Here is a 10,171-nt window from a genome sequence, read left to right as displayed (position 1 = left end):
AGAAAGTTTTGGCCAGAATAGGGAAATGGATCAGAATATCCATGTCACAAAGATTATGCTTATTAGGGGATTCATCTGTCTTACTGGGAATTTCAAAGAAGTGGGGTGATTATAGCTGCCCGAGTAATTTTTAGTGTGTGGAGGGATCGGGCTTCTCCAGAGTTTAACAGATGGGGGGGAATTTTATTAAGGATTGTGGCATATGAGAAATCTTTGGCCAGGCTTAATGATGACGTGGAAGATTTTAACAAATCATGGGGACGGGTTTTGGATTGAGGCTTATAATGAAGAAGGATATGTTGGGTTTTTTTGTTTTGTTTTTTTGGACTTTGACTTGCACATTTACACTTGGGTGTCATCAGATTTTTGATGGCTATCAATAATAGACCCTAAATCTTAATGTGTTGAAGCAACGACATGTAATGTTGTCCATGTTTAAAATGTTCAACATGTAAAATAATAAAAATTTCAATTACAAAAAAAAAAAAGAAAAGAAATAGCAATGTGAGTATTGCAGTGTTTCCTAGATTAAGAGCCAGAAATGGTGTGATACAAAAAAACAAAAAAACAAACAAAAAAAACAAAACAAAAAAAACAGGACATTTTAAAAAAATTCAGGTGATCCTGATTAAACCGTTTTACTCAATAGAGTCACGCTGAATGGAGTCAAGTTCAGATAACGTGTTTATGGTGGTAGGGAAGTGCAAAACAATGTTACATGTGGTGAAACGCGTTTACATTTTCGCAATACAAATTTAGATCCACTGCAACAATTTTACGTTGTCCCGATGCAAATACATCATAGAAACCATATTTGTATTTACAAAACATTTACAAAAGAAGTACAATTTTATATTTGCGTGAAACACTTTTGCAAGTTTACCGAAAGACAATTACAAAGATAGTTGTTTTTGAATTTGGACATATCTCCACAACTACAAAAAATTGAATTTTAAGTTTTCAATATGAAGTAATATTATCGCTCCAGTTGTCTAAGGAACCGCGAGACAGACGTCTGCCCGACCAGGGAGCTCATTCTGTGCAGTGATGTGCCTGGAAACAACGATCTGATCGTTCTCATTCGTGATGACTCTGATAGTTTATCTAAAAAAAAACTTTTTTAAGAAACTGTGAGACATAAGTCTGTGAAAGCAACGTGTTCAGATCATGGCTGTGCCAAGTAACACTGGTGTTGCAACAGTTCTGCTGATGTAGAAACCTCTACGATAAACCACCTGTATCGTCTCATTCATGATGCCTCTGATAGTATTTTGAAATCAATAACTCTTCACCATCCAGTGCCAACAACCAGAGTGACAACTGTTTATCTGAATTTGGACATATCTACGCTCCACAACTCCATAGAGGAAATGAAAACTGAGTTCGTAGCAGCTTTGAGGAAAACTATGAAGACAGCACATTGTCCCGCTTGGTTTAAATAGTGTAAAATCCCTGAAGTTTTAATCACGTAGAAAATTTTCATGGCTCCTCATTTATTTATTAATTTTTTTAACCTTTCCTGTCCAGCATCATAGCAAGCACAATGATACTTGCCTTATTTGCTTTGCCAAGGGGAGGCTTATTGGTATTAGGCTCCTCTTTATAATCTCATTTATTTACTTATTTATATGGAAAATATGTCATTTTGCTGGACCTAACTGGAGGGGACAGAAAAAGAAGGATGACCTTAAAAAGAAGCAAAAGGGAAAGCAGAAAGTACAAGGATGAGACAAAATCATCTCAGCCAATAGCATCGACCCTTCAATCCACACTATCCACAGATAACAATCTGCTATGTTTGTATATTAATACACCAGAATTTTTTCTATGGCTTTTACAGAAAACCAGAGGTGACAGTGCTTAAGAGTTCTTAAATAATAATAAAAATCAAAAAAGACCTATCACAACAACAGCCGGATACAAACTCAAAGAAAAAAAGAAAAATCTTCTCTTAGAGAATAAACCAACTGTGTCAGCATGTAGAGGGTGAGGAATAACGAGTGATTAGTGATGAGGAGTCGTGAGTGAGATCATACAAATGCGACCACGCCTCTACAGAGGCTAGATGCAAATCAGATCAAGCAGCCCAGAGACCCCGGCCATCAGCAGCAACCCCTGAGCCCAAACCCAAGGTACCCCACCCTGAAGATGACCCAGCCCCACCCAAAGGGTGGTAGAGGATACCCGCAGCCAGAGGCCCCGCGGTCTTGGGGCACAGGCCCCAGTGGGCCAAGATCAGAATCCGCTGGTCCCGACAGGGTCCAGGGCTCCAGGAGCCCAGAGGAAACCCCCCTCTTCCCAAAGGTTAAGGGGTCGCACCATGCCTAGGAGAACTGGACCCCCCAGACAACCACCCTGCGTGGGCCAGCACCCACCCCGGTGTTCCAGCTGCACACCCCGGGAACCAGGGTGCCAATTACACCCCTCCCCCACCTCTACCTACTCCAACCTCCACCCCATATAACCCCTCACTCACACCCTCCCTTGCTCTATGCACATAAGCACTCACTATCCCACAGTCACACATAACCCTCCCACCATGCCCCGTGGGGACGACCCAGGCAGGCACACACGCACATCTACACACCATCCACAGCATGAACACAGACACACACACAACATACAAACGTCCCAGTCTTTCACCCCAGCACCTCCCCCTACCAATTCCCAGAACCCCACTCAGCCCCCCTTCAAACAACCAATGGTGTGTTAGTGTTTCTCAACCAACCTACATTGATGAAGGAGCAAACCTATACAAATTCGTCACTTTGACCCAAATATTATTATTTTTATGTTATTTTAATATTGGTAATAATGCTTAAAATTTAATACTAGTATTTGGAATCAAATAATGTCACCACTAAGGTTACCTCCAGTGCCATTTATTTTCTTCAGTCTGCAATTTAAAAACAAGATTATCCATACATACACAATGTACAAATGTGAAGAAATATTTACTTGTCTTAATTGGTTATATCACTTCATAATAACACCAATAGCGCACTCACATACAAAAGTTTATATAACCTGTCAAGCTAATGCAAATACCTTACTTGAGTCTAAAGTTTGGAACATTGTATGTGTGACATTTATTATTACTTCCTATAGCAGCGTGGATGGTCATTAGTTTAAACATCACATTGTATAGGGTAATAATGATCTGGTTATGAATATCATCACAAGCTCAGTCTATTTGCACTTCGAACAATATACTTGCACCTTCAAGAGTATCAATATTTTTTCTTTTATCTGAACATGATGAAGTCTAATACCACAATCTGGTCTGAACCTAAACAAAATTGGAGTCAACACAACATAGGGCATGGTGATGCCATACACATCCATCTGTAGGAATGTCCAGACATCAGCACCCTCTGCTGGTTATTCCACATTAAAAAAGAAGTAGACCTTAATAAAGCAGATGTCACAACTGCTTTGACAAGGGAGTCCTGCTGGTAGATTTGGCTGCCATCACTGTGTCTCAAGAGCAACTACTTGGGCCTGGCGGGTGACCCTTCTCGTTCCACACTCCTCCACCCGTGTCCTTTGATCAGCAATGAGGTCGGTCCCAGGCTGGAATGAGAATAAAAGTAAACACTTCATTGTATTTCCAAGGTTCAAAAAGAATAGTTAGTCATTGCAGGATTTCACACAATTTTTTGAGATCGTACAAGGCTCCTCTTGATAATCTGATTCATTTATTTATTTATTTATTTACTTTGAATCACAGAATCTATGTGATCTTGCTGGACCAGCAAGAGCCCCCCACAGTCTTGGGGCACAGGTCCCAGTGGGCCAAGATCGGCAGCCGCCGGCCCCGCCAGGAACCAACCATCCAGGGCGGCCCAAGCAAAGGGCCCAGGGCCCCAGGAGCCCAGAGGCGGCCCCCCCACCCCCGAAAGGCAGAGGGCCCACACCATACCTAGGAGGACCAGCCCCCCCCCAGACAACCACCTGGCGTAGGTCAGCACACACCCCAATGTTACAGCCACACTCTCCGCGAGCCAGGGCACCATCGACCCCCTCCCCCCACCCTCCACTTACTCCAATCTCCACCTCATATAACCCCACACTCACACCCTCCCCTGCGCCGTACCCACAAGCACTCACTATCACACAGTCACGTCACACATAACCCACCCACCATGCCCAAGCGTAGATCATCAAACGTCTCAACTCCAATGGACTGCAAGAGCTCTACCAGGATGTTTTTGTTTACTGCTGGAAGTTCTGGTAGGACTTCAATGATGGCAACATCTAGGAAGGTTCGCTCTGAGTCACTCATATCTGCAATGAAGAAATGCCACCTTCAACCCGAACAGCAAAAATATACAGTCCATGGATTTAACAGAGCAGGAATATGCATGAAGTAACATTTAATATCAAAGTATTTACAGTGAGAACTAAGTAAGTTCACTTGGACTTTATTTTGCCACAATACTGTGTTTCAGTGGAACGACTTGGTATCCATCAAGAACGTACGATACCAAAGGATAGAAATCGTGCAGGTCATGAATGTTAACACACTGTAACCCAAGACTGTCCTTGGTCACACAATACAGATGGTGTTCTGTGAGGAAGATGCCTTTGTGGATATCTATCAAAACACACACACATGTGTCATTTTTAATAATAAGAAATTCACCAAACTCCACATACTCATCATTACTGTACACAAGAAACTGTCCTTTTTTATATGCAGTGCTTTTGTACTGAATGTCTGTTGTAACTGTGGTATTTCTTTCTGAAAAGGCTAACTCCTTGACTGTATGTTTAATAGTATCACTGTAAAGGTTGGGATAAAACACACAGCTGTCCTTCACTTGCAGCACTTTACTGCCTTCCTGCCCAGCTAAAAGATATGCCTGATACATCTGATGACGCTCTGACAAGGTTTGACAAATGCTTTTCAAGTTTTTTAAGTGTCTAGCACATCTTTTAAAATAACTGTGTTTACTTTCAAACCTAAGCGTCCATAACCTCATCAGTGGACCAAATTTCAACAACAGTGCTGAATAATGGAGCTAAAAAGTGGTGCTTGGGTTTGAGCTTCTTTCTCAACTCCAAATGTTCTTGGATCAAAGTGTCAAGATGTGCGATCTGGGACAAGGAAATGTTTTGAGCACAAATAAGATGGACAATGTCTTTCAGCTGAAGAGCTAACTGCCATACTTCATCCTCGTGGTTCTGCACTTTGTCACCAATCAAAACTGGTAGCGTTCTCCAAAGGTTCCAGTTTTGAACAGCTTGTCCTGATAACTTGACTCCGTCAGGGTTGACAGCACATGGCTTTGTGAGAGCTTCAGATCCTTTATACTTAAACTGTTTGATGCGCCTGTTTAAGAGTGAGTATGTGAACCATTTTTTCTTTTTATAAAGGTCTTCAGGTACAGTGCTACATCATATGACAAGACTCCCTCAAAGAGGTCATGACCTAAACAAGGTGGGAGGCCAGGCTGGGATACGTGAAAAGACTCAAGGATATTAAAGATAGAGTTCACCTTTATTCCTCTAACGTCTTGGATGTTATCAGCCTGGAGATCAGCAACAGCTGCGTCATACGTCTCTGTGGTGCGTGGAGGACCGCAGCATCTGGATCAGCCTCAAACTGAAGTACCTGCAAAAATATTGAGAGCGACTGAAGTTCTCTGTAAACCCGCCTATGAAATGAGAACCCAAGTTATCCCCACAATGCAGTAAAGACCTCCTTTTACTGTTTCTCCATCTACATTCATTCATCTGTCTCCAAGGATTTCACATCTGCCAACAACTCTGAGAAAACTTTGGTTTTTCCAAAATGCTTAAAGTCATTCTCAAGACACAACAAGACTAAAAACATATTATCAGTATTTGAACGTAAATGAATGGGTAAGTTTGCTAATGAAAGATAGACTGCTAGAATTTTGTGTGTCTTTTTAGCAGAACCCAGGGGATTCACAATTTCACATGTGTCTTGGTACAAAATCAGTTTAAGGCTGTCGGGGTTTTCATTAAAGAACGGGTGACATTTGAAAGTTTGTCCATCATATAAATCCGTAAAAACCTCCACATCAGGATCTCCAAACTGCTGTGACTGTGTGTTCTTCCATAAATGTGACTGTAAAACGTTCTTCAGTGTTTCTGCCACTGGTATGTAGTAAGCATGTTTTTGTGTCATGTTTTCATTCGATCCCAGAGACACTTTTTGAGGTTTGGTGTATTTCAAAATTTTTCTGAATGTCTGATTTCTGGAGTGTGTTGTTCTTAAATGTCCCTGATGACAGGCTGAGAACAAATCGGAATCTTTAATGCAGTCACAGATTTTAGTGACTGCTTCATCTGATAAGCTCATATCATTTTTTCATAAAGAACTTACTTTAGTTATTGTGTGGGCTTGACCTAACTCCTGCACATTTTGCATTTCCTCCACAGTAGTCTGTACAGTAGAAGCAGGGATAAGCAGCTGTCCTTGGAGTTTAAGGTAAAAGAGACACATGTTTCTAAGATAAGACTGACTATCATTCTCTGGCATATCACTGGCTGCACTAGCTGTTGGCTCGGCTTCATGTGTGTTTTCTCAATCTTCTGTACTGGCAATGACATTTGGGGGCTGGGGGCCAGTTTCCCTGTACATGTTATCAGCACCATCAGGGGAGCATGCTTTATGCTTCCTACACATGTGAGAAGTAAATGAAGACTTTTTAGTAAACACATGTTTGCAACCACTGACTGGACATGACACAGACCTGCCCTCTCCAATATGATCATTTAAGTGAGATACGAGCTCTTTTACTGTGTGAAAATATACAGTGTACATCTACTAGTTGTGCACTTTTGCATGCATATTGTCATTTATGCAGTACTAACTAAACAAACTGCAGCTGAATGAGGAGCAAAATTTAAACAAAATGATATTTGGAAGGAAGGACAAAATGTTGCAGCGGCTGGATGGCGTAAAGAACAAGGCTGGCTACAAAAAAAGGAAGGAGGTTGTGGACAAAGTCTACAACAATGAGCAGACAATAACATTTAAGTAATTTTGTAAAAAAAAAAACAACTAAAGTGTAAATTTGATCATTTCAAGTGTGTTAAGAGCAAAACCTACTTTTATTCTTTGCTGGAAAAAAGAACATTGAAACTGTGTTGCTGTTATTTCTATTCAGTATTTTTATGAAAAAATGACCAATAAAACCAATTTAAAGAAACATTTATGCTTAAATGCATTCAGTTGCACTTATAGTCTGGCCGGCTTTCCCCACAGAATTTTTTTTGTTGTTGTTTATTTTATTTTTGTTATCAATTCTTTATTAAAAGAACGAACAAAATGTAAATGTATAGCTTGTGGAAATTGTGATTAACTTTTGGAATCTATCAGCCACATTGATTGTTGATCAGAAAAGTTCATTTAGAGCTCAGTGACTATGAACACCTCTTACATAATTCATTTTAAACACAGTGGTAAATTTATTTACTTTTTCTTCCCAAACTTACTAATATGTCCCATCACACACAACCCGAGAATGTGAAAGTAATTAGAAGAATGCATCAAAGCTCCTGCAGAAATATCAAATATATCTAGTAAAGACAGGATTGGGTGTTGAAATTAGGCTAGGCAGAAGCTGGTTGTCCTCCCAAACACTGTGTAAATCTATATTTTCTTCTAAATGTTTTATCTAATTAAACAGGTTTGCATTTTCAAATACACCTTTACTGTGTCTGCTAATAAAATATTTACAATAAAATAAATCATATACAAACTATATTCTCAGAAAAGTCTGAAAATCTTCCAAAATCCATCATGTTTTAATGTTTGAATGTTTATTTAAGAGAGCAAAGCACAGCTAAAGGACAAGTAACCATACTGATGGATCCATATGCTTTTCCAGTAAAAGCCTCTGCATTAATGGTATTTTTACACAAGTGCAAGTCTGAGAAAATTGAGTGAAATAAGGAATTGTAAAAGTGTTTGAGGTGCAACAGTCACATGAAAATGCTGTCAATTAAAGTCCCCGAAGACACAGAAACTACACAGAAAAACTTATGTGACAAAAATTATAATATTTTAATTCAATGTGTCTGCTATGTGAGCGTTACATGAATGTGTCCTTTCTACTATATAATATATACTTTCTTATACTTGAAGGTCTAACCTTTGTACAGGATATTTTTCAGGAGTGGTGCAAATGAGTAAAATGGTATTAAAGCGATCAGTAGGACCAATGTGAAGGGCTGGTGTAAACCAGTTAACATCTCAGACAAAGAGTTCTAGGCTCAAATGGCCTTTTCCTCTAATAGAGAGAAAATAAACCAAAGTCTAGCTCGTCCACCCTCCTGCAATTTGGTTAATGATTTTTTCCCCTAAGGATCATGTCCAAACTAACTCTGTAGCCACTCTGAAATATTGCTTTAAATAATTAAAAAAAAAAATATATATATATATATAGAGAGAGAGAGAGAGAGAGAGAGGATCATATACTAACAAAGGATATTTTTGTGTTCCTCTTTACTGTGGCCACAATAGAGAAACATGAGAAATTAAACATATTTATATTAATAATCTGAATCATCATGTGGAAAAATTTGCAACACGTTTAAAAAGGTCCATAGAAACATAGGTTGGTTGTTTGTGACACTTGTAGGAGGATCAGTTGCTCCTCAGTTCTGGCCTTGGATGGCTGGTTAAAAAGCTCCCTGGAATGTTATGTTGACGGATGCTCAGTCCCCCCACCCTCCCCCCACCCTCCTCACGGGCGGTGGACTTTTACCTGGATCAGCTGCCAAGGACGCCCACTATCATCAGGTGGCAGAGATTGGAGATGGAGAACTGGGATAAAGTTCACATGCTCACTTACTGCACACACACACGCTCCACACTCACATACACCACTACAGATGCACCTCCCCCGAAGACTCACTGCCTTGGTTGTCCCTTCCCCCCCTCCCTCCACTCCCGGGCGGCGGGTTGACTGGACCCGCTCAGCTGCGTCTGCACTTTGCTGCGATGGGAGACCCCCCCCGCCACGTGTTTCTGATGTTGTGAATGTCTGAGTTATGTGCTTTATGTACCGAGGAGTGTTTTTTTTTTGTATCTCAATAATGGGCCCTTAGGCTCAGTGTGGAGATGCCTTTTTTTCTCTCCGGCCACATCTGATTCCCCTAATGTTATCTTTCTCCTATATCTAAGACAAAGGAGCGCTGTAGAAACGGTGCTGCCTCAGTATGCCTGATCCTGTTTGTGTTATATGTTGTTGCTGTCTAGTCTTGGACGGGTTGTACTGGAAACACAAATTTCCCTGAGGAATTCCAAAGGGATTAATAAAGTATATCTTCTTCTTCTTCTTCTTCCTACTGTCTGGTGGTGATAGTCTGGATCCTTGTGTCTGACCACAAGGACTTGTGTGGCTACATGTTGGTAGATGTTGGGGCTGCTGACAAAGGGCCCTGCACTGTGTCCTTCCTCTTTGAAAAAAGTGAGAAATATCTCCCTTTCTCTTCATTCTTCTATCTTTCTATTTAAAATAAGACTGGTTACAGCATTCATTTCCCCACATTTTCATGCTGTACCTTACTTTAAAATCAGCTGGAGGCCTTTCTAGTCTTCTTTTAAAATGATACTGCATCATGTAGCTCCGGCTACTTTAGTCAGTGCAAAGTAACTTTGATACTGAGGTACTTGGAGCATCTTTATAATTTATTTTTTAAGCTCCAATGTGAAAATCTTGATTCGCTAAGTTGATATGTAGCTAAATATCACTAAATATGACATGGTTTCCCCACATTATTTTGAATCTAGTGCTACATCTAGGTCAGATTTTAGGGCTCTGTCTTTGCCACGGGTTAAAAAATTAGCACATAAATTCTGAGGACAACACATTTTATTATCATATCGCTGGATCAAAACTTGAAAACATACAGAGCGTTTATTACAGTTATTTTTACTGTGCAATTAAATTTCTTTAGTCTCCTTTGTATTTGATCTTTATGGAATCTCTAAAGCCTGTAAAATTGCTTGAGTTAAAGTTGCTGCACAAGCCACATAAATCCTTCCACACACAGCACACTGGCAGCAGACGGCCTCAAAGACCTTTTATTAGGTCCGTTTGACACTGATTCTACAAAACATCATTTCTGTATTTGTAGTTTGGAAATTTACATGCAGATAAAGTTTTGATTCATTTATTGTTTATTAAAA

This window comes from Melanotaenia boesemani, chromosome 5 (genome assembly GCF_017639745.1).
Source record: "Melanotaenia boesemani isolate fMelBoe1 chromosome 5, fMelBoe1.pri, whole genome shotgun sequence".
Classification (NCBI taxonomy): domain Eukaryota; kingdom Metazoa; phylum Chordata; class Actinopteri; order Atheriniformes; family Melanotaeniidae; genus Melanotaenia; species Melanotaenia boesemani.
The sequence above is the reverse complement of the archived record's forward strand: the minus strand, read 5'-3'. Positions refer to the sequence as shown.